The 25,742-nt window shown below is 36.2% G+C and overlaps 1 pseudogene; it reads left to right on the top strand.

Annotated features, from left to right (window-relative positions):
• Positions 1–44: 44 nt before the first annotated feature.
• On the top strand, positions 45–24,529 carry LOC101675266 (annotated as a pseudogene).
• Positions 24,530–25,742: the final 1,213 nt, after the last annotated feature.

The following is a 25,742-nucleotide window of genomic DNA, read 5'->3' as shown; positions in this document are numbered from 1 at the left end:
AGCAATTAAGCCAGCCAAAGAAATAAAAGGCATCGAAATCGAGAATGAAGAAGCAACATTATCACTATTTGCTGGTAATATGATCTTAAAAATAGAAAAAACAAAAAAGTTATGAAAACACTTTTGGAATTAAGCAATGATTTCAGTAAAGTGGCAGGTTATAAAATCAACTGTTTAAAAAAAGAAGAGCAAATTGGTCATTCTCAAGGGAGGGGAGGTGGAGGCCTCTGGGAAAAGTAACTCAACACCCGGACAAGCATGACTACAATAAGGTATGAGTTCATCCCCACAGGCATGACTATAAACAAAGAGATAAATAATAAGTGGTGGCAAGATACAGAAAATTGAAACCACTGAAGGTTACAGGTGGGAATTGTTTCACATTGTTCCAGTCATCAAACGTAGAGTTACCATATGACCCAACAATTCTACTTTTAGATATAAATGGAAGAGAAAGAAACACAGGCCCCACAAACCATTTACATCTACCTTTTGCATCTTAAGTTTTCCACTTGCCATAAAAACAGTTTATATAATGTATTTACTTTGAGATGTAGGAGTTATATTTTAACTTCCTGATTGATTTCTCCTTGTATATAAATACAAGTAATGACAACAGAGAAGTGGAATTTGAAAAAAAGCAGAATGTCTACGGAAAGTATTTCAGTTTTGTGCTGCTATAGCTAAGTTGCTACTTCAGCTCTAGGAGTTGTGGAAAGGTGAGTCTCTGACCCACAGAATATAGACTTTGGATCCTAACAAAGAAAATCCTGGTTGAACTTGTCCAGAGAGGTCACAAAGTGACTGTTCTGACACCTTCAGCTTCTGTTCTTATTGATCCCAACAACAATCTCCTCTTAAATTTGATATATGCCCTTCATCTTTAGGTAAAAATGATACTGAGGTTTCTATGATGCAACTGGCCAATAAATGGATAAATGGTCTACCAAAACATACATGTTGGACATGTTTTTCCACTAATGGAGGAAGCCGTTTGGAAATGTTCTCACTGTCTTGAGAAACTCTGTAAAGATGCAGAGTTTAGGGCGTCCAGGTGACTGAGTTGCTTGAGCAATTGCCTTGAGCTCAGGTCATGATCCTGGAGTCCTGGGATCGAGTCCCGCATTAGGAGTCCTGGGATCGAGTCCCGCATTAGGAGTCCCTGCTCAGCAGGGGGTCTTCTTCTCCCTCTGCCCTTTCCCTCTCATGCTCACTCATTCTCATTCTCATTCTCTCTCTCTCAAAAAAATAAGAAAAATCTTTAAAAAAAAGATGCAGAGTTTAAACAAGAGAGTTATGATAAAACTACAAGAATCAAGGTTTGATGTCATTCTTGCAGATGCCATTGGACCCTGTGGTGTGCTGCTGGCTAAGCTACTTAAAATAACTTTAGTGCACAGTCTTTGCTTCTCTCCTGGCTATGCATTTGAAAAGTATAGAGGAGGATTTCCTTTCACACCATCTTATGTACCTGGTACCAAGTCAGAATTAAGTGAGCAAATGACATTCATGGAGAGAGTAGAAAGTATGATATATGTGCTTTATTTTGAATTTTGGTTCCAAACATTTAATGAGAAGAGTTGGGATCAGTCTTACAGTGAAGTACAAGGTAAGTCATGTTTATAACTGGTAGCATGAAGTCTTAATTCTAAGTGGTTCAGAAGGCAACCTTGTATAAAGTTAAAGGAAATTGTCTTTTGTAAGTGAAATGATGAAAACATAAAATGATCTGTCAGTCTCACAAGGTATAATGGAATGTTTAAATTATAAGGTCAGTTAAGACCCTGTCGTCCATTACTAATACAGAACACTCCAAGTATAAACCACAAATTGAAGCACTGAGGAGTTCTTTAAGCAATCACGTATTTGTTCTTGTTCATTTGTTTGTAACAGGCTTTATATTAAGGAGGAGTTTTACATCCACAGCAATATTAAGTAGAGATTCACCTTAAACGCCCTGTCCCCTCACAATCATCACTCCCTGTATTATCAACACCTCCCAGGAGAGGAGGACATGTGTTACAACTGATTCAATTATATGGACAGATCATTATCCTCCAAATTCCAGAGTAGTATCAGTACCCTAAAAATTCTTTATGCTCTTTCAAGTCATTCTACATATAAATTTTACCATATTTTTTTATAGAAGGCATTAGAAATTTCATGAACTATCTTTATCAAAGCAGACATTTAGACTTAAGATTTACATATTTCTAGCACAACTATCTATGGAGCATTGGAGGAAATTGTTTTCTCCTTGTTTAGTTTCCTTTAAAAATTAAACTGTCTTGCCATATTGTTTGAAGGCTCCTTCAGAACTGAAAGGTATAGAGGCTCTATCCCAGACTCAGGAACCTATAATTTGAAGTTACTAATGGTTGCATGTTCCTTAACTAAATACTTACAAACCTGTTGAAGTATGGACACACACATTATTAGTCTGAATTTTTTCAAAATTACACCCTCCATCAAAGAGAAAATGAGCCAAAATGAAGGGTGAACATATCTATTTCCATACTTTATAATAATTTCCAGCAACTTTTGCAAATATTCTTATTTAATGCACAAATATTATTAAGCTCTTAACATGAACCTGATAGATTAAAAGCTATACTCTCAAGAACTTCACAATGTTTTTGGAAAATCTGGGATCAAATGGCTTGCTAAATTGTTAAGAAACTAGACTACAGCACTCTAGGAAAAAGTGTTTCCATGAGTGTGGTAGGATTAATTGAGAAGATGAATTCAGTTTTTGCATTTGCATTCATTACTTTTGCAGCTGCACAGAGTAAACAAATGCATGTTAAATATTGTAGTGGCTTAAGTTTAAAAATTATTAATGATTATGAATGAGTGCATGTGACATTAGAGATGAAAGTCTATTGCACTTTTTCTTTTGTATGTATACTTATGAACAATATGTATATTTACATATTTTAATTTTTAAACCACAGGCACTTTCTTTTTTCCTTTTTTGGTTTCATTTCATTTCATTCTTTTTTCATTAACATATAATATATTGTTATCCACATGAGGTACAGGTCTGTGAATCATCAGGCGTACACAAATCACAGCACACCCCAAAGCACATACCCTCCCCAATGTCCATAAGCCAACTTACCATGCCCTACACCTTGCCTCCAAGCAACCCTTAGTTTCTTTGGTGAGATTAAGTGTCTCTGATGTTTTATCTCCCTCCTGATCCCATCTTGTTTCATTTTTTTCCTTCTGTAACTCCCCAAATCTCCACATTGATTCTCAAATTCTTCATATCAGGGCGATCATATGATAATTGTCTTCCTCTCCGATTGACTTACTTCATTCAGCATAATACCCTCTAGTTCCATCCATGTCCTTGCAAATGACAAGATTTCATTTCTTTTCATGGCTGCATTGTATTCCATTTTATATATGTACCACTTCTTCTTTATCCACTCAGGTGTTGATGGACATCTAGGCTCTCTCCCTAATTTGGCTATTGTGGAGATCGCTGCTATAAACATTTGGATGTGCATGCCCCTTCAGATCACTATATTTGTATCTTTAGGGTAAATACCCAGAAGTGTGATTGCTGGGAAGTAGGGTAGCTCTATTTTCAACTTTCTGGAGAAACTCCATGCTCTTTTCCAGAGTCACTGCACCAGCTTTCATTCCCACCAGCAGTGTAGGAGGGTTTTCCTTTCTCCACATCTTCACCAAGAATCTGCCATTTCCTGAATTGTTAATTTTAGCCATTCTGACTGGTGTGAGGTGATATCTCATTGTGCTCTTTGTTCTTTCGGTGTTGAGTTTGATAAGTTCTTTATAAATATTGGATACTAACCTTTTATCTGATATGTCATTTGCAAATATCTTCTCCCATTCTGTTGGCTGTCTTTTGGTTTTGTTGACTGTTTCCTTTGCTGTGCAAAAGTGTTCGATATTGATCAAGTTCATTTGTGCCTTGTTTCTCTTGCCTTTCATGATGTTTTTAAGAAGAAGTTGCTGTGGCTGAGGTCAAAGAGGTTCTGCCTGTGTTCTACTCAAGGATTTTGATGGATTGCTTTCTCACACAGAGGTTTTTTATCCATTTGGGGTCTATTTTTGTGTGTGTTGTAAGGAAATGGTCCAGTTTCATTCTTCTGCATATGGATGTCCAATTTTCCCAACTCCATTTGTTGAAGAGATGGTTTTTTTGTTTTGTTTTGTTTTGTTTTCCCATTGGAAAAAGATTTCTTTCTTGCTTTGTCAAAGATTAGTTTACCATAGAGGTGAGGGTCTATTTCTGGGCTCTCTATTCTGTTTCATTAATCTATGTGTCTGTTTTTGTACCAGTACCATACTGTTTTGATGATGACAGCTTTGTAAAAGAGCTTGTAGTCTGGAAATGTGATGCCCACAATCTCTGGCTTTCTTCTTCAACATTTCTCTGCCTATTCGGGTTCTTTTCTGGTTCCATATAAGTTTCAAGGTTCTTTGTTCCATTTTTTTGAAAAACAGGGAATGTATATTGATAAGGATTGTGTTAAACATGTAGAATGCTTTAGGTAGCATAGACATTCTCACAACATTTTTTCTTCCAATCCATGAGCGTGGAACATTTTTCCATTTCTCTGTATTTTCTTCAATTTCTTTCATGAGTACTTTATAGTTTTCTGAGTATAGATTCTTCACCTCTTTGTTTACATTTATTACTATTTATCTTATGGTTTGGGGAGCAATTATAAATGGGATTGACTCCTTAATTTCTCTTTCTTCTGTCTTGTTGTTGGTGCATAGAAACACAACTGATTTCTGTGTATTCATTTTATATCCTGACACTTTACTGAATTCCTGTACAAGTTCTAGCAAATTTGGAGTGGAGTCTTTTGGGGTTCCACATAAAGTATCACATCATCTGCAAAGAGTGATAGTTTGACTTCTTCTTTGCTGATTTAGATGCCTTTAATTTCTTATTGTTGTCTGATTGCTGAGGTTAGGATTTCTACTACTATGTTGAGTAGCAATGGTGATAATGGACATCCCTGCCCTGTTCCTGACTTAAGCAGAAAGTTCTCCGTTTTTCTCCATTGAGAATGATATTCGCTGTTGGTTGTTCATAGATGGCTTTGACGTTATTGAGGTATGTATGTTCTATCCATACACTGTGAAGAGTTTTGATCAAGATAGGATGCTGCACTTTGTCAGTGCTTTTTCAGCGTCTATTGAGAAGATGATCTGGTTCTTGTTCTTTCTTTTATTAATGTATTGTTTCACTTTGACCAATTTTCGGATGTTGAACCAACCTCACAGCCCAGGAATAAATCCCACTTGCTCGTGATGAATAATCCTTTTAATGTACTGTTGGATCCGATTGGCTAGTATTTTGGTGAGAATTTTAACATCTGTGTTCATCAAGGACATTGGTCTGTAGTTCCCTTTTTTGATAGGGTCTTTGTCTGGTTTTAGGATCAAGATAATGCTGGCTTCATAAAATGAGTTTGGAAGTTTTCCTTCCATTTTTATTTTTTGGAACAGTTTCAGGAGAATAGGAATGAATTCTTCTTTAAATGTTTGGTAGGATTCCCTTTGGAAGCCGTCTGGCCCTGGGCTCTTGTTTGTTTGGAGATTTTTGATGACTGTTTCAATCTCCTTACTGGTGATGGGTCTGTTCAGGTTTTCTATTTTTAACTGGTCCAGTTTCAGTAGTTTATGCATCTCTAGGAATGCATCCATTTCTTCCAGATTGTCAAATTTCCTAGCATGTAGTTGTTCATAATATGTTCTTATAATTGTTTGTATTTCTTTGGTGTTGGTTGTGATCTCTCCTCTTTCATTCATGATTTTATTTATTTGGGTCCTTTCTCTTTTCTTTTGGATAAGTGTGGCCAGGGGTTTATCAATCTTATTAATTCTTTCAAAGAACCAGTGCCTTGTTTCATTGATTTCTTCTATTTTTGTTGTTGTTGTTGTTGTTTGTTTGATTCCATGTCATTGATTTCTGCTCTGATCTTTATTATTTCTCTTCTCCTGCTGGGTTTAGTCTTTCTTTGCTGTATTTTCTCCAGTCCCTTTCGGTATAAAGTTAGGTTGTGTATTTGAGACATTTCTTGTTTCTTGAGAAAGCTTTGTATAGCTATATATTTTCCTTTCAGGACTGCCTTTGTTGTGTCCCATTGTATTTGAACAGTTGTATTTTGATTATCATTTGTTTCCATGATTTTTTTCAATTCTTTCTTCTGTACATTGCTGTGAGTTTTGTGTTAAAGTATCCTACTATTATTGTGGTATTATCAATGTGTTTCTTTAATTTTGTTATCAATTGGTTTATCTATTTGCTACTCTCATGTTAGGAGCATAAATATTTACAGTTGCTAGATCTTGTTGGATAGACTGTTTAATATGCTATAGTGTCCTTCATCTCTTATTAAACTCTTTGGTTTAAAATCTAATCTAATTAGTCTTTAAGGATTGCTACCCTCACATGATAAGTAGTTCTCCATCCCCTCAAATTCAATATGGAGGTGTCTTTAGATCTATAATGAGTCTCTGGTAACCAACATATGGATGAGTCTCTCTTGTTTATCCAATCTGCTACCTTGTGTCTTTTTTTGTCTTTTTTTTTCTTTTTTTTTAATTTTTTATTTTTTATAAACATATATTTTTATCCCCAGGGGTACAGGTCTGTGAATCACCAGGTTTACACACTTCAGTGCTGTGAAGTACCTTGTGTCTTTTGACTGGAGCATTTAGCCCATTTAATAGAGCAACTATTAAAGATATGAACTATTAAATTAAATGAATTTTGTGCCACTGTATTACCTATAAATTACTGTTGCTGTATATGGTCTCTTTTCCTTTCTAGTCTCTGTTCCTTTTGGGCTCTCTCTTTGCTTAAAGTATTTCCTTTAATATTTTTTGCAGGGCTGGTTTAGTGATCACATTCTTTGCATTTCTGTTTGTCCTGAAAGCTCTTCTCCTCTCCTTCTGTTTTGAATGACAGCCTTGCTGGATAAAGTATTCTTGGCTGCATATTTTTCTCATTTAGCACCCTGAATTTATCATACCAGTACTTTGCCACAGGTCTCTGCAGACAGGTCTGCTGCCAGCCTTATTTTTCTACCCTTGTAGGTTATGGACTTCTGTGCTGCTTTCAGGGTTTTCTCTTTCTCTTTGTGATTTGTAAGTTTCAGTATTATATATCAGGTTGTTGACCTGTTTTTATTGATCTCGAGGGGTGTTCTCTGTGTCTCCTAGATTTTGATGTCTGTTTCATTCCCCAGATTAGGGAAGTTCTCCACTATAATTTGCTGCAATATACCTCATGACCTGTCTTTCCTCTTCTCCTGGGGTCCCAATTATTCTTATATTGTTTTGCTTTATGATATCATTTATCTCTCAAATTCTCCCCTCATGATCCAGTAGTTGTTAATCTCTCATTTTCTCCACTTATTTATTCTCCAACATTTGGACTCTCTGTCACTAATTTTCTCTTCTGCCTCATCCATCCCAGCAGTTAGATCCTCCATTTTCTAATTGCATCTCATTAATAACTTTTTTTTTGACCTGATTATAGTTCCTTTATTTCTACAAAAATATCTTCTGTTTTTCTCAACCTCAACTAGTATCTTTAAAATTGTTATTTTGAATTTTAGTTCTGACATCAGGCTTATATCCATATTGATTAAGTCCCTGGCAGTCAGTACTGCCTCTTGTTCTTTTTTTGAGGGATGTGTTCTTCCATCTTGTCATTCTGTCCAAAGGATAGATAAATGAGAGAACAAAATAAAGAATAGCAACAACCCCAGAAAAATTTACACTAAATATATCAGAAGAGATCAGAAACAAGCAAAGAGAGAGTGAGAGGGAGTAAGAGAATATAATATAAACAGGTGACTAGCACGGAGCAATACACTAGATCCCAGAGGTATTTTCGTCTCTTTCTTAGAAGAGTGTAGATCCCTAATATGTAAAGAAAAAAAAAAAATATATATATATATATATATACACACACAAACAGATAAAGAAAGGAAGCAATACATGATTTTATTTATTTGGGTCCTTTCTCTTTTCTTTTTGATAAGTCTGGCCAGGGGTTTATCAATTTTATTAATTCTTTCAAAGAACCAGCTCCTACTTTCGTTGATTTGTTCTATTGTTTTTTTGGTTTCTATTTCATTGATTTCTGCTCTGATCTTTATGATTTCTCTTCTCCTGCTAGGCTTAGGGTTTCTTTCTTGTTCTTTCTCCAGCTCCTTTAGGTGTAGGGTTAGATTGTGTACTTGAGACCTTTCTTGTTTCTTGAGAAAGGCTTGTACCGCTATATATTTTCCTCTCAGGACTGCCTTTGTTGTGTCCCACAGATTTTGAACCGTTGTATTTTCATTATCATTTGTTTCCATGATTTTTTTCAATTCTTCTTTAATTTCCCGATTGACCCATTCATTCTTTAGAAGGATACTGTTTAGTCTCCATGTATTTTGGTTCTTTTCAAACTTCCTTTTGTGGTTGAGTTCTAGCTTTAGAGCATTGTGGTCTGAAAATATGCAGGGAATGATCCCAATCTTTTGATACCGGTTGAGTCCTGATTTAGGACCCAGGATGTGATCTATTCTGGAGAATGTTCCATGTGCACTAGAGAAGAATGTGTATTCTGTTGCTTTGGGATGAAATGTTCTGAATATATCTGTGATGTCCATCTGGTCCAGTGTGTCGTTTAAGGCCTTTATTTCCTTGCTGATCTTTTGCTTGGATGATCTGTCCATTTCAGTGAGGGGAGTGTTAAAGTCCCCTACTATTATTGTATTATTGTTGATGTGTTTCTTTGATTTTGTTATTAATTGGTTTATATAGTTGGCTGCTCCCACGTTGGGTGCATAGATATTTAAAATTGTTAAATCTTCTTGTTGGACAGACCCTTTGAGTATGATATAGTGTCCTTCCTCATCTCTTATTATAGTCTTTGGCTTAAAATCTAATTGATCTGATATAAGGATTGCCACTCCTGCTTTCTTCTGATGTCCATTAGCATGGTAAATTCTTTTCCACCCCCTTACTTTAAATCTGGAGGTGTCTTCGGGCTTAAAATGAGTTTCTTGGAGGCAACATATAGATGGGTTTTGTTTTTTTATCCATTCTGATACCCTGTGTCTTTTGACAGGGGCATTTAGCCCATTAACATTCAGGGTAACTATTGAGAGATATGAATTTAGTGCCATTGTTTTGCCTGTAAGGTGACTGTTACTGTATATGGTCTCTGTTCCTTTCTGATCTACCACTTGTAGGCTCTCTCTTTGCTTAGAGGACCCCTTTCAAGATTTCCTGTAGAGCTGGTTTGGTGTTTGCAAAAACTTTCAGTTGTTGTTTGTCCTGGAAGCTTTTAATCTCTCCTTCTATTTTCGATGATAGCCTAGCTGGATATAGTATTCTGGGCTGCATGTTTTTCTCATTTAGTGCTCTGAAAATATCATGCCAGCTCTTTCTGGCCTGCCAGGTCTCTGTGGATAAGTCAGCTGCCAATCTAATATTTTTACCATTGTATGTTACAGACTTCTTTTCCCGGGCTGCTTTCAGGATTTTCTCTTTGTCACTGAGACTTGTAAATTTTACTATTAGGTGACGGGGTGTGGGCCTATTCTTATTGATTTTGAGGGGTGTTCTCTGAACCTCCTGAATTTTGATGCTCATTCCCTTTGCCATATTGGGGAAATTCTCCCCAATAATTTTCTCTAGTATACCTTCTGCTCCCCTCTCTCTTTCTTCTTCTTCTGGAATCCCAATTATTCTAATGTTGTTTCGTCTTATGGTGTCTCTTATCTCTCGAATTCTCTGCTCGTGGTCCAGTATCTGTTTGTCCCTCTTTTGATCAGCTTCTTTATTCTCTGTCATTTGGTCTTCTATATCACTAATTCTTTCTTCTGCCTCATTTATCCTAGCAGTGAGAGCCTCCATTTTTTATTGCACCTCATTAATAGCTTTTTTGATTTCAACTTGGTTAGATTTTAGTTCTTTTATTTCTCCAGAAAGGGCTTTTGTATCTCTCGAGAGGGTTTCTCTAATATCTTCCATGCCTTTTGGGAGCCCGGCTAGAACCTTGAGAATTGTTATTCTGAACTCTAGATCTAACATATTACCAATGTCTGTATTGATTAGGTCCCTAGTCTTCGGTACTGCCTCTTGTTCTTTTTTTTGTGTGAATGAAAGAGGAGAGATCACAACTAACACCAAAGAAATACAAACTATTATAAGAACATACTATGAGCAACTCTACGGCAATAAATTTGACAATCTGGAAAATATGGATGCATTCCTAGAAACATATAAACTACCACAATTGAACCAGGAAGAAATAGAAAGCCTGAACAGACCCATAACTAGTAAGGAGATTGAAACAGTCATTAAAAATCTCCAAACAAACAAAAGCCCACGGCCAGACGGCTTCCCGGGGGAATTCTACCAAACATTTAAAGAAGAACTAATTCCTATTCTCTTAAAACTGTTCCAAAAAATAGAAATGGAAGGAAAACTTCCAAACTCATTTTATGAGGCCAGCATCACCTTGATCCCAAAACCAGACAAGGATCCCACCAAAAAACAGAGCTATAGACCAATATCCTTGATGAACACAGATGCGAAAATACTCAACAAAATACTAGCCAATAGGATTCAACAGTACATTAAAAGGATTATTCACCACGACCAAGTGGGATTTATTCCAGGGCTGCAAGGTTGGTTCAACATCCGCAAATCAGTCAATGTGATACAACACATCAATAAAAGTAAGAACAAGAACCATATGATACTCTCAATAGATGCTGAGAAAGCATTTGACAAAGTACAGCATCCCTTCCTGATCAAAACTCTTCAAAGTGTAGGGATAGAGGGCACATACCTCAATATCATCAAAGCCATCTATGAAAAACCCACCACAAATATCATTCTCAATGGAGAAAAACTGAAAGCTTTTCCACTAAGGTCAGGAACACGGCAGGGATGTCCATTATCACCACTGCTATTCAACATCGTACTAGAGGTCCTAGCCTCAGCAATCAGACAACAAAAGGAAATTAAAGGCATCCAAATCGGCAAAGAAGAAGTCAAATGATCACTCTTCGCAGATGATATGATACTATATGTGGAAAACCCAAAAGACTCCACTCCAAAACTGCTAGAACTTATACAGGAATTCAGTAAAGTGTCAGGATATAAAATCAATGCACAGAAATCAGTTGCATTTCTCTACACCAACAGCAAGACAGAAGAAAGGGAAATTAAGGAGTCAATCCCATTTACAATTGCACCCAAAACCATAAGATACCTAGGAATAAACCTAACCAAAGAGACACAGAATCTATACTCAGAAAACTATAAAGTACTCATGAAAGAAATTGAGGAAGACACAAAGAAATGGAAAAATGTTCCATGCTCCTGGATTGGAAGAATAAATATTGTGAAAATGTCTATGCTACCTAAAGCAATCTACACATTTAATCCAATTCCTATCAAAGTACCATCCATCTTTTTCAAAGAAATGGAACAAATAATTCTAAAATTTATATGGAACCAGAAAAGACCTCGAATAGCTAAAGGGATATTGAAAAAGAAAGCCAACGTTGGTGGCATCACAATCCCGGACTTCAAGCTCTATTACAAAGCTGTCATCACCAAGACAGCATGGTACTGGCACAAAAACAGACCCATAGATCAATGGAACAGAATAGAGAGCCCAGAAATAGACTCTCAACTCTATGGTCAACTAATCTTCGACAAAGCAGGAAAGAATGTCCAATGGAAAAAAGACAGCCTCTTCAATAAATGGTGTTGGGAAAATTGGACAGCCACATGCAGAAAAATGAAATTGGACCATTTCCTTACACCACACACAAAAATAGACTCAAAATGGATGAAGGACCTCAATGTGCGAAAGGAATCCATCAAAATCCTTGAGGAGAACACAGGCAGCAACCTCTTTGACCTCAGCTGCAGCAACATCTTCCTAGGAACAACGCCAAAGGCAAGGGAAGCAAGGGCAAAAATGAACTATTGGGATTTCATCAAGATCAAAAGCTTTTGCACAGCAAAGGAAACAGTTCACAAAATCAAAAGACAACTGACAGAATGGGAGAAGATATTTGCAAACGATATATCAGATAAAGGACTAGTGTCCAGAATCTATAAAGAACTTAGCAAACTCAACACCCAAAGAACAAATAATCCAATCAAGAAATGGGCAGAGGACATGAGCAGACATTTCTGCAAAGAAGACATCCAGATGGCCAACAGACACATGAAAAAGTGCTCCATATCACTCGGCATCAGGAAAATACAAATCAAAACCACAATGCGATATCACCTCACACCAGTCAGAATGGCTAAAATCAACAAGTCAGGAAATGACAGATGCTGGCGAGGATGCGGAGAAAGGGGAACCCTCCTACACTGTTGGTGGGAATGTAAGCTGGTGCAACCTCTCTGGAAAACAGCATGGAGGTTCCTCAAAATGTTGAAAATAGAACTGCCCTATGACCCAGCAATTGCACTATTGGGCATTTACCCTAAAGATACAAACGTAGTGATCCAAAGGGGCACGTGCACCCGAATGTTTATAGCAGCAATGTCCACAATAGCCAAACTATGGAAAGAACCTAGATGTCCATCAACAAATGAATGGATCAAGAAGATGTGGTATATATACACAATGGAATACTATGCAGCCATCAAAAGAAATGAAAACTTGCCATTTGCGACAACATGGATGGAACTAGAGCGTATCATGCTTAGCGAAATAAGTCAAGCGGAGAAAGACAACTATCATATGATCTCCCTGATATGAGGAAGTGGTGATGCAACATGGGGGCTTAAGTGGGTACGAGAAGAATAAATGAAAGAAGATGGGATTGGGAGGGAGACAAACCATAAGTGATTCTTAATCTCACAAAACAAACTGAGGGTTGCTGTGGGGAGGGGGTTTGGGAGAAGGGGGTGGTATTATGGACATTGGGGAGGGTATGTGTTTTGGTGAGTGCTGTGAAGTGTGTAATCCTGGTGATTCACAGACCTGTACCCCTGGGGATAAAAATATATGTTTATAAAAAATAAAAAATTATATTAAAAAAATAAATAAATAAAATAAAATAAAATAAAAAGAAAGGAAGCAATAAATGAAGAAAATATATACGTTAAATATAAATGCAAAACTAAAAATTAGAAAGACTTAAAATACTTTGATAAAATAAGAAATTAGTTGAAAAGGGAAAAAGAATTATTGGAGGACTAAAGAATCATGAGAAAAAACCATGAACTCTATGTAGTATTTTCTCCCAGTCATAAGTTTCAGAGTTCTGTGTAATGGGTAAACCTACTATTAGCTAGAGGTTTCTGCTGGTCTTTTTGGGGAGAAGGCTGTTGTGCTGATTCTCAGGTGACCTTGCCACCAGTGGACAGCCTAACCCTTGCCAGGGCACCAGGCTCAATTTAAGTAGCTCTGGATATCTGGAGCAGGTAGGAGGAATGAAAATGGTGGCAACCAATCTCTAGCTTGGGAGCTTAAAGTTCATGCCTCCAACTCTTCAGTGAGCCCTCACAGAAAACAGTCAATCTATCTTGTCTCCTTAGTTTCTGCTCACACTCTGTGTTCACCCAGCCTGTGACCAAGCATCTTTATATTTAATACATTACCTCTTTTGAGTCTGCAACTGTGCTCTTCTCTGAGGGGAGGGAGGGAGATCTGGGCCATGGTTCTGCTGTTTGCTGGATTCCACTTGTAGAGTGATCACCTGACCATGTTGTGATGAGTGGTTTATGGAACACAGAGCTGCAAGCCCACTCCTGGTCTTGCTGATTGTGTCTGCTTCCCCTCTCTCATGCCTGGGAACTCTGCCACATTCATGCACAGTTTTTTTCTGTGACTCCAGGGATCCTGAGACCATACTGTCCCCCTTAGCATTCCACCCGTCTTTGCCACCTGAGTGCCTTTCAAACAGGGAGACACCCCCTCAATGAAGCAGACTTCTAAAAGTGCCAATTTTGTGCTTCTTTGGTAGCCATCTGACAGAGGTTCCCATTACCCACAGTTTGTTGACACATATATTGTCTCAGATTCACATCTCCGCACCTCCTACCTTGCAAAATGTGGTTGTTTTTCAATTTGAAAATTGCAATGATTTTTTTCTTAGATCCCCAGTTAAGTTCACTGGTGTTTGGAATTGTTTGATAGATATCTAGCTGAACTCCAGGGACCAGATGAAACGAGGGTCCCCTACTCCTCCACCATCTTCCTTCTCTAGCCCTTGGTTTATTTTCATCTGAAAATAAACTTACATATAATTAACTATGTTTTTCTTTTTTTTTCTTTTTTCTTTGAATTCCATATTGTATTAATGCTCCCTTTCACTTCACATCTAGAAACCATATTATTCTAGAAGACCTAATCTTATTTTTCCCTTAGTAGCTTATCTGTAAATTGGTGAGGTGATTTTCTTATTTAACTTATAGGCTAATCCTTCCACCCAATCCTTTGTCTTCTCCAGGAAGATCCACTACTTACGTGAGTCTCTGAGGAGAGCTGAAATTTGGCAAATTCAAACATTTTGGGATTTTTATTTTCCTTATCCATACCTACTTAATTTTAAATTTCTCAGAGAATTTCATGACAAGCCCACCGAATCTTTATATAAGGTAAGATTATTATGTTGAAAGATTTTTGTATTCCTTGTGATATGACTCCTGATTTTCCTTTAAAGATTACTGTCTTAGTAACAGAGATGTGATATTGAACATCTTTGGTTGGTCACTCTACTTCCATTTTCCATGTCAGAAGGGCTCTTAAGATACAAAAAGGTGTTTTAAGCATTCTATTGAGAAATTAAACTGAAAAATGGCATGATTGATGTACATCTCAAAATATTATTTCTATAATATGGATAATGGATCAAAGTGACAGGAAAGTAGAGCCACAAAAATCACTAAGGAGACTGCTGCAATCTTCCTAAACAAGCTGATGGAGTTATAAACACAGGTAATTGTCATGGTAGAGAGATAAGCATGCTTTCCTCAGAATCTTTAGGGTAAGTTCTACATTATTAATGACTGAAAGGAAGTAAGAGTGTAAAGAAAGTAAGGAAAGAAGGAAGTCCCCTGGATTCCCATTTTGAATGTTTATTTTATAGTGATCATTTCTAATGATATAGGGAACTTATGGAGTTAGAATTTGTTTAAAATTAATACAATGAGCTTTATTTTTTTTAATATTTACTAAAAGGAATAATACCACTTAGTAGGATTTTCAAGTAGAATTTTCCAGAAGTCATTGGATAAGATAGGTATCAAGCTTAGCAAACAGAAAAGGAAATATTGAGGGTCATCAGCATAAAGTGGAGTTCATGAGAATGAGAGAAAATATTTAAATTTTCATTGATTTTTTATCAACCTGAAAACTGGTTCCTTTTGACATGAAAAAGAAAATTATATTTTATCACATTCCTAAATCTTCCAAGAAAAATATGTAGAGTGCTAGGGATGTTGGAAGGAAATGATATTGAGAAACAGAAGAACTATTTAACTATCAATAGAGAGTGAGGAGAAAAATCTTTAACTTGTACTGTGAGAATATTAACCAAATCCTTTTAAGAAGGTTGCAGAATAAATGATGTTCTCAGAATTCTCAATTTCTATTTCTAAGAAAATGTATATTGATGAAATTTTACTTCAGGATTATGAATGCCCTTTTTCTTGCCAATCAAGTTACAGCTGCAAACCAAGATCTATTAAGACTTAATATAAACAACCATTTTCTAACTAGAGATATCAAAAGAGAGGTGACAATTTCTCTGGCTCTCTAGATAATCTCCCATTCTAAATAAATTATCATTGAATTTCCACTTTTACACACACACACACACACACACAAGTCACATAATTACATACTTTCACAAAATCATATCAGATAAAATGAGGAAGAGGGAGGAAATTATACCAGTTTACCTTTTTTTTTTTTTGCCTTAAAAAATTTTTTTTAAATTTTTATTTATTTATTTGATAGAGAGAAATCACAAGTAGGCCCAGAGGCAGGCAGAGAGAGAGAGAGGGTGAAGCAGGCTCCCCGCTGAGCAGAGAGCCTGATGTGGGACTCCATCCCAGGCCCCTGGGATCATGACCTGAGCTGAAGGCAGAGGCTTAAAGCAGTGAGCCACCCAGGCGCCCCTAAAAAAAATTTTTAATACAAAAATACTCATATACAGTTTTTCAAACACAACGTGCCACTTTAAATTGCTATTTTCTCCTGACTGGCAGCTCTCACGTCTACAGTTTAGTCTGTTACCCCACAGAAGGAATTTCAAGCTTTTAAGTCTGTGCAAACCGGTGAGAGCGCCGAGTGTTCCTGAAAGGAGCCTGACCTCATCCTGTAGGAAAAATGTGAGAGAAATACTAGAAAGACTATTCTGTTCAAATGAACATTGAATAAAACCAAAGAAAAATTTAATTAAAAAAAGTCCAGGCTTAATTGAATATGCATCACATGGTGATGGATTTTCTTTTTTTCCTTTTTTTTTTTAAGATTTTCTTTATTTATTTGAGAGACAGAGATCACAAGTAGGCAGAGATACAGGCACAGAGGAGGAAGCCGGCTCCATTCTGAGCAGAGAGCCTGACATGGGGCTTGATTCAAGGACCTAGGGATCATGGCCCAAGCCGAAGGCAGACTTTAACCCACTGAGCCACCCAGGCGCCCTTGTGATGGATTTTCTTAACATCATTTAGAAATTATTCTCAATTTGTGTTTAAGCCTTTTTATTTTCATATCTTCTAAAAGAAAAACTAACTCATTTTGTTGAGTTACTGATATTTTTAACAAATCACCTGCATTTGATCTTAACCCATAAACAAAATATGTACTTTAAAGTTCAGCTCAACCTGCTATAAGTTGATTAGAGCATCAAGAAAGAGATTTCTGGGATTGTGAACTTGGTTTCAGCCCAGGTTTATTTAGAGCAAGAGCTGATCATGATGACTATGGAAGGTTTCTATGTTCTTTCCATGCGGCATCTGTGTTTCTTCAGCTCTGGAAAGACTGGGGAAGTACTTGTGTGGTCCTCAGATTCCAGTCACCAGATCAATCTAAAAGTTATTCTGGATCAGCTCCAGCTTCATGGACTTGAGATAATTATCTTGGTGCCTTCACCAAATCCTCTATTTCATCATACCAAGATCCCCTTTAATGTGGAGATCCTTCAACTTTCAATAACTAAAGTCTCATAGTAGAGCTTGATACCATTCTTTACATGGCTTCTCTTGAACTGCCAAACATTTCACGGTGGGACAGACAAGCAAAACTGAGACAAATGAGCAAGAGATTTTTCAGGAATGTGACAGTGTTATCACAAATAAAGAGTTATTCAGCAGGCCACAGGCAGCTAAGTTTGATAACTGTTTTGCTGATTCCTTAAGCTTTTGTGGGGAGTTGTTGGCTGAGCTCCATAATATTCCATTTAACTATTCTTTTTGGTTTTCTTGTGGGAATGTCATTGAGAGACTGTGTGCTCAACTTTCCACACCGTCTTCATGTTTCCTGGCAGCACATCAGGACTGAGAGACAGCAGGACTTTTGTACAGAGGCTGGAGAATTGGTTATTCTACATAATGAGTGATATTGTGTTTTTATATTTTATATTTCTAGAATGGGATGTATATTAGAGCAAAATTTTAGCTGAAAGAAATTTGCATGAAATTAGGATTCTTACATCACATGTAAAATGTATTTATCTGACTGTATAAAACTTTAAAATGGCATTAGGTGAGGATCCAAGCTTCTGCAGTTAAACAGTTTTAAGTGAAAAAAATATTTGTTTTTGGTTTGTTTTTGATGATTGAGTGCTTACAAATGATTGGGAAAAAATGAATATTCTCTATATTTACTCATAAATCCTGACTTCTGCTACTATTTTTTTTTTTTTGGAGTATCTGTAAAGCCATGTGTGCTTAATCTGAGCAGTGTGCTTAATATCCATAATGTGGGACTATTTCTCTCTTCTTTACTTCTGCTTTCATATACCCTGTTTTCTTTCTGACTAATTTGCTTTTTCTCAGGCTTTCTGTTTGGATCCAGTGTAGGTTGTGTTGTTAGTTCTAAGTCTTAACATGTGATGAACACAAACCTAGAAAATAAATATATTTTGGTTTCATCTGCTCTTGTCTCCCAAATCGAAAAATATGAAAGGTTTTCTCTAAATGACCAGGTTCCCAGACATATTTCTCATTATTTTGTTTTTGTTGTTATACTCAAAATTGCATTAGAGATCACTGTTTCTCTATTTCAGCAATTTCTTTTACCCCTTATTTTTTTTTAAAGATTATTTACTTATTTGAAAATGAGAGAGTCATGACAAGTAGGCAGAGAGACAGGCAGAGGGGGTGAGGGAAGCAGGCTCTTTGCCAAGCAGAGAGCTCGATGAGCGGCTTGATGTGGGGCTTGATCCCAGGACCCCGAGATCATGACTTAAGCCAAAAGCAGAGGCTTTCCACTGAGCCACCCAGGTGCCCCATCTTTTACCCCTTCTTATCTCTACATTCCCATAGTATAGATTAGTTCATTGGGAATTTCAATTATAATTCTTCTTCACAAAGATTGGGAATTTTTATTGTTATTGCTTGTCTTGTTTTACATTGCAAAGAGCTATAAAAATAGAAAATATCCTCATTATTATTTTATGCTTCCTCATCTGCTGACTTAGAATTCAGTATGTCTTGGATTTCTTTCATTCTTGTCTTTCTCTTTAAAGTATATTTTAAAACCAAAATCACTCTTCTCAACAAGTTTGTCCCTGGGCATTACTATTGGCATCTTAACAACAACAAAATAATCACTACCCTCTGTATGAAGTTTGATTTGTTTTTGTTTTTGTTTTAATGACCCTGAAGATTTAGAATATTAATACCTTCATTTAAATTTTAAAACGGCCCAGTATTGCCCTTGAATTGCATTTTATTGTGAGGAGAGATAGTTTCACATTATACATAAACAGTTCCACTTTGCTTGTAGATGGTAGTTGTAGGTCTCACTGACCAGGAGAAAGGGGTTCTCAATAGTAAGAGAAATTCAAACTCAGTGTTGATCTACAAGTTAAAATTATTTGGTAAATATAAAAAGTAAATGTTTCCTTAAAATGATACCATATGGTCATGGAGAAAAAAATTTACATTTTTAGTGTAAAAAATGTAAAAAGAAATACATTTTTGTAAAAATAACTGTCTTTCAACTCACATTAAGCTAAAGTGTATTTTTAAGCAAGAAAAACAGTACTGAATTCAAGTAATGACTTGAATAAAATCAGCTATATCTTAAATAACCTTTCCTTAAACACACATTTTATGAACATCTACCACATTCTAAGCAGTGTCTCAGTCACTGGGCGTATAAATATGAATAATAAGATGTTCTGAGGGAAATTTCCTCTCTTTCTCTCTTTCTTCATACATACATACCCACACATATATGAATATGCTTATCTGTTTAGGCAAATACATTTATGTTACATGTATTTATGTATATAAACACATATATACACAAATATACATATATGCATGTATTTATAAATATACATATACATGTTCCCATAGCCACAGTCTGGGACATTACGTAACCATACGTTCAAACAAGGCTTACTGATCTTAAATCTAGAACAAAAAAAATGAAGAAACTGTAGATGAGCCAGTGGGAGAAATGTTCTCCCACCTGTTAAAAACTGACGCTAAACACGTTTGTGGTTCACAACTGTGTTTGATATCTGTTCTGCCAGTATAATAGAGGCAGATGAAGGCCATCGTTTCTTTCCCCCATTATCTCATGATCAGTTAATATGCTACAAAAAAAGCATCACAGACAGAATTCTGCTACATTTTCATGTATTTATAGCAAGTAGGTGAGTAGTAAAATCAATAAAATCTTATCTTTTTGTCCAGCTAATCACTCTAATGCATATTGAGAAGGATTCTTTGATCACTTCACTTGCTCACTAAATGCTGCTAGAGACAGCCTTCAGCTAGCTTTCGAGCAGGAACCTTGGCACCAGACTCTTCTGTTAACTCCTTAGACACAAAACAGAGTCAAAGCTATGCCTGAGAGTCCCTCCCAAAGTGTGTTATGTATCTGGATTCCCTAGACACTATTTATTTATCTGTTTATGCAGGGGCAGAAATGCTGAATGATGTTTTCCATTAACCCACAAATAGCACTCTTAATCTGACCAAAGGAAATAACTCTAATCTTCCTTATGCAAAGTAACTCCAGTGTAGCTTTTCTTTTTTTTTATTTTAATTTTAATTTTTTTTATTTTTAATTTTTTTTATTATTTTTTTATTTTTTATAAACATATATTTTTATCCCCAGGGGTACAGGTCTGTGAATCACCAGGTTTACACACTTCACAGCACTCACCAAAGCACCTACCCTCCCCAATGTCCATAATCCCACCCCCTTCTCCCAAACCCCCTCCCCGCAGCTAAAGGTTTATTTGTTTTAGAGAGAGAGAGAGTGTGAGTTGGGAGAGGGATAGAAGCAGAGGAAGAGACTCTCAAGCAGACATCCTGCTGAGTGCAGAGCTCAATCCCAGGACCCTGAGATCATGAATTGAGCCAAAGTCAGAAGTCTGACGCTTAACCAACTGAGCCACCCACGCATCCCTCCAGCCTCCAGTGTGTGTCTGTGTATCTGAAGGGTCTTCATGAACTCTTGTGAGGTATATACTCATAATTTAGTTGGATCAAATGCTATTTCCTTAGGCATGTGAATTAAAGCTAATGAACAATCATGCATATACATCATTGTCTATAATGGAAAATTCTAGAGTAAATTATGGATACCATTCTTTTTCACAACTTACTTCCATCCTTACATAAAGATATCAAACTCTGTATTCCAGGCATACTCTTCCTTACCGCCACCGTGAAGTAGTAATCCAATTGCCCTTTGGTGGTCAGGATCAATCACCCAGACAGCACAGGTATTTTCCTTTTTGCCTGCTGATTTAGAAGCATGAGGACTCTCACTCCCTCCTTCCTCTACATGAATGGCCATAGCAACATTATTCATAGTAGCCAAAATGAAAACAACCCAAATGACCATCAACTGATGAATGGATAAAGAAAATGAAGTATCTTCATAAAAAGAAATAAAAAGATGATGAAGAACTGATATATACCACGATATGGATGAACCCTGAAAACATTATGCTAAGCCAAAGAAGGGAACACACACACACACACACACAGAAGGACAGAGAGTGTATGATTTATTTATATGAAATGGAGTAAGATTATTCTGGAAACAGGCAAATAGGGACAGAAAGTAGATTAGTGGTTGTCAGAAGCTGAGAAGAGGGGGAAATAAAGAATAACTGCTAATGGGTATCGCATTTTTTAAAGGGGTAATGAAAATCTTATAAAAATTGGGGCACCTGGGTCACTCAGTTGGTTAAGCATCTGGCTTCAGCTCAGGTCACAATCGCAGGGTCCTGAGTTTGAGCCCCATGTCTGGCACTCTGCTCACTGGGGAGTCTCTCTCACCCTCTCCCTCTGCCTCCTGTTCTCCCTGCTTGTGCTTTTGCATTCTCTCTCTCTCTCTTTCTTTTTCTCTCTTTCTCTCTGTGTCAAATAAGTAAATAAATAAAACCTGTAAGGAAAAAAAGAAGAAAATGTCCTTAGATGAAATTGTAGTGATGGCTGCATAACTTTATGTACAAAGAACATAATTGTGTATTTTAAAAGGAAGAATTGTATGACATATAAATTACATCTTAATAAGATTATTATATAAAAAAGTGGGGAAGTGAAGCATCACACAACGAGAATAAGATTACAGCAATGGCTGACACCAATAAGGCACTAAAATAGTTGTGTACTGAGTTGAAACTGGATTTTCAACATCATTAGCATTCTCAGAATAAAACTCGTAAATTACTGAGATTTGTTTGTGATCTCTTATACAGAGACATTGTCCTGGTCTGTTAAAAATCCCTCATCTTTTCTGATCAAAACTTTAACATGCTTAAAATATCAAGAACATTCAAAAAGCCAGATGGTGGGAAACTATATAGTTACAATTTCCTCATACCAGCACTACTGAATATATATTTCAAAAGGGTACCAAACCTCTGGTTAAGTTTTCTTGTTGCACAATAATTGGAATGCAGAAACAAAGCTCTAAATTATTTGATTCAGAGTCACGAATCTGAGTTTTAATTCTGTTAATGTTCAATGGGTTACCACATCAGTCAAAGGGTACACTTTTTGTACTATGTGTAAACTAAATATGTCAGAACAGCTAACATTTTCCTGCCAAAGAGGACAAAGTCTTGTGAACAGGAATTTTGATTTTGTATAGCAAGGGAGGTAATCATTTTCAAAAACTTACTGAAAGATTTCCATTCCTGGTTGGATGTGATTTGTTGTGGCAGCACACTCAAAAACACTATAAAAGGATGGATAAATTACAAAAGTCATTTTTTTAACAGACATCAAAAGTCTTTTGGAGCAACAAGAATGAGATAAATTGTAATTCCAAAAAGCAAGAAACACTACCACAATGAGCTAAGAGTTACTGCTTGTTTCTTGTTCTTTGTTGGGAGTATTTAGTGATTCTGGGCATGAAGTGGAAGTCAGGCTTCTCTCAAGCAGATGACTCTCTTGGCAAAGAGGAAAGCAGCAGGCTTTTGGCTTTGTTGTAGATCTAAATCCTTGTTTGATTGGTTATCCATAATCTCACTACTATGTACTCTTGCCGGGAAAGGTGGATTAATTTTGTATGATTTACATAGGCCCAATATTTGTTCCTTAAAGATTTTTCTTAGAAAATGAGATAGTTAAATATTTCTCATTTAACATATCAGTTTATTTTCCTTCTATAATCCTTCATTCTTATTCAGGAAAAACTACCACATTATGTGAGATTATGGGGAAAGCTGAAATGTGGTTGATTTGAATTTACTGGGATTTTGAGTTTTCATTATTAATATATCCCTAATTTTGAATTTCTTCTGGGACTGCACTGCAAACCTGCAAAGCCCCTGCCTATGGTAGTTAAATTTGCTTATTTCTTCTTGGTTATTTTTTTTTCTTTTGGAATTATTTTTAGCTTATTATTTATAGTATTTGATCCCTTAAGTGAAAACACATCACTGCAATTAACAGACATTATATTCTTAAACTGTTAATTACATTACCATAGATATCTTAAACATTATCATGGCAACCATTACTGACATTGACACACATATGATAGGAATGAGATTCCTAGACCCTGAGTTTAGTGGAACCATGGAGTATCTCTGCACAATGAGTCTGAGCTAAAATAAAATGTATCCCTTCTAGGCCCAACATTTAATTGCCAGATCCAGATATTCCAGAATTTTCCTTTCCTTTGTCATGTCAATGGCTTTATTCCACATGATATTTGATATATCAACCTGAGTTCTAGATTAAAAAATATATATACCAGCTGCAGCTCAATAGATGAACATACAGCATGAGAAAGAAATAAACTGTTTTAAGCCACTGAGATTTTGGAGTTGTATGTTATTTAGCCTAACCTAGTTGTAGAAATGGATAAGAGTAGGGAAATTATGTTGCTTTGAGAATATATCATAAAAAGATATGACGGCTGATCCAAAAAATGTAGCAGAAGTTCAGCAATGATGAACTGCTTGGTTTGAACAAAGAAGAGAAATTAGACTGAATAGATAATTGGGAGATAATTTATATTTTTAAAAGGGGCAATATTAGGTATTCATTTCAAATTTAAGATCAATGAAGGATCACTGTATAATTTTTAAAAAGTTAAATGATACGACTTACTTTTTCATAAATATTGTTTATTGAATATTTGGCGAATATTTGGCATGGAGCAAGATTTAACACAGGGAAATGAGCTGAGATACAGATGCAACAGCTTTTGCAAGAGATTATAGAAGATACAAACTACAATATGACAGTAACTTTTTTGAAGTAGAGAGATTTAAAAAGTACATACAAAGAAACTAAATAAGATTGAGTGGTTTCCTGGAGGTGGAGATTAAAGGAGAGGGTTCAAGAAAGAATCCTTAGCTTTTTGTTTATTTCTATAAGCCTTTTTTTTTTTCCTTACTGGCAAATTAGAAGTAAATACTGATATTTACTAAGGTGAAGAACTAAAGGGGAGCAGTTGTGAGGGAAAAATAATATGTTTATATTTTGGCATGCTGAATTTGAGGTATGAATGCAATGTAGCAAGCAACTATTAAATCAGGGTCTTAATCTCAGGAAATCAGCCTATGCAGAGTTTGTGTTTTATTTTGTTTTAAATTGATAGATTATTTTTAGAGCCAAATTCCATTCACAACAAAATTGGGCAGAAAGTACAGAGTTCCCACCCTTCACCTGCCCCTCTTCCACACACAGCTTCCCCAACATAAATATCCCACACCAGTGTGGCATATTTGTTACAATCAATTTATCCATGTTTACACATCAGTATCAACCCCTTTCCTTAGCTTAAAGTTAACTCTTTGTGTTATACATTTTGTAGGTTTTGCTAAATATATAATGTCATGTATCCACTCTTACAGTATCATACAAAATAGTTTTACTGCCCCCAAATTCTCCTGTGTGTCACTTATTCATCCCTCCCTACCTCAAAATTTCTGTGGGTTGTCTTTTATTGCCTCCATAGTTCAATCTTTCCATAAGCAGTGGTTTTAAATTAAGAATGCCATTGAATAAATTGACATGATTTTGTTTTGGGTCCTTACCATGAAAATTAAGCTACCCAGAGTAAAACCAGAACTTAGGTGGAGCACAAGACTAGGAACTAGATGCCTCTGTGAATGGGAGATGTTCTTAAAAGCTTGACAATTTGCACTGGGGAGGATGGGTCATTAGTAGTACAGATTAAAAACATAATATTGAGGATACTTTTTTAAAGTATACAAAAGAAAATGTTTGGAAATGTGGTCAAAAGAGATGAGAAAATAGATCAAACCTATACCTGGATCCTCATTAATATAGGTATGGTAGAATGAGTAGAATAGACTTAAAGGATTATAGGAAAAACCGAATTTTCAGGTAAGACCAGAAAGTATTTGGAATACTCACTGTAAAGACTGAGAGTTATTTAGGAATATTTTATTTTTATTTTTTATTAAAGTATAATGTACCATTTGATTCAGGAATACGGATCTATGAATCATCAGACTTATACAATTCACAGCACTCACCATAGCATAGACCCTACCCAATGTCCATAATCCAGTGACCTCATCCCTTCCCTTCACCCCCCAACAACCCTCAGTTTATTTCCTGAGATGAAGAGTCTCACGTTTTTTCTCCCTCCCCAGTCTCATCTTGTTGCATTTTTTTTTCCCTCACTACCACACAACCCGCAGCCCTGCCTCTCAAATTCCTGATATCAAAGAAATTGTATGATTATTACCTTTCTCTGATTGGCTTATTTCACTTAGCGTAATACTCTCTAGTTCCATCCACGTCTTTGCAAATGGCAAGATTTCGTTTCTTCTGATGGTGGCATGGTATTCCATTGTATATGTATATCACATCTTCTTTATCCATTCAACTGTTTATGGACATCTAGTTCTCTCCATAGTTTGGCTGTAATTGGCAATGCTGCCATAAACATTCAGGTGCACATGCCTCCTTTGAATCACTACATTTATATCCTTAGGGTAAATACTCAGTAGTGTGATTGCTGGATCACAGGATAGATCTAGTTTCAATTTTTTGAGAAATCTCCTTGCTGTTTT

The sequence above is a fragment of the Mustela putorius genome, unplaced genomic scaffold (assembly GCF_011764305.1).
Source record: "Mustela putorius furo isolate JIRA1106 unplaced genomic scaffold, ASM1176430v1.1 tig00000430_pilon_pilon_pilon, whole genome shotgun sequence".
NCBI classification, from domain to species: Eukaryota; Metazoa; Chordata; class Mammalia; order Carnivora; family Mustelidae; genus Mustela; species Mustela putorius.
The sequence above is the reverse complement of the archived record's forward strand: the minus strand, read 5'-3'. Positions and strand labels throughout refer to the sequence as shown.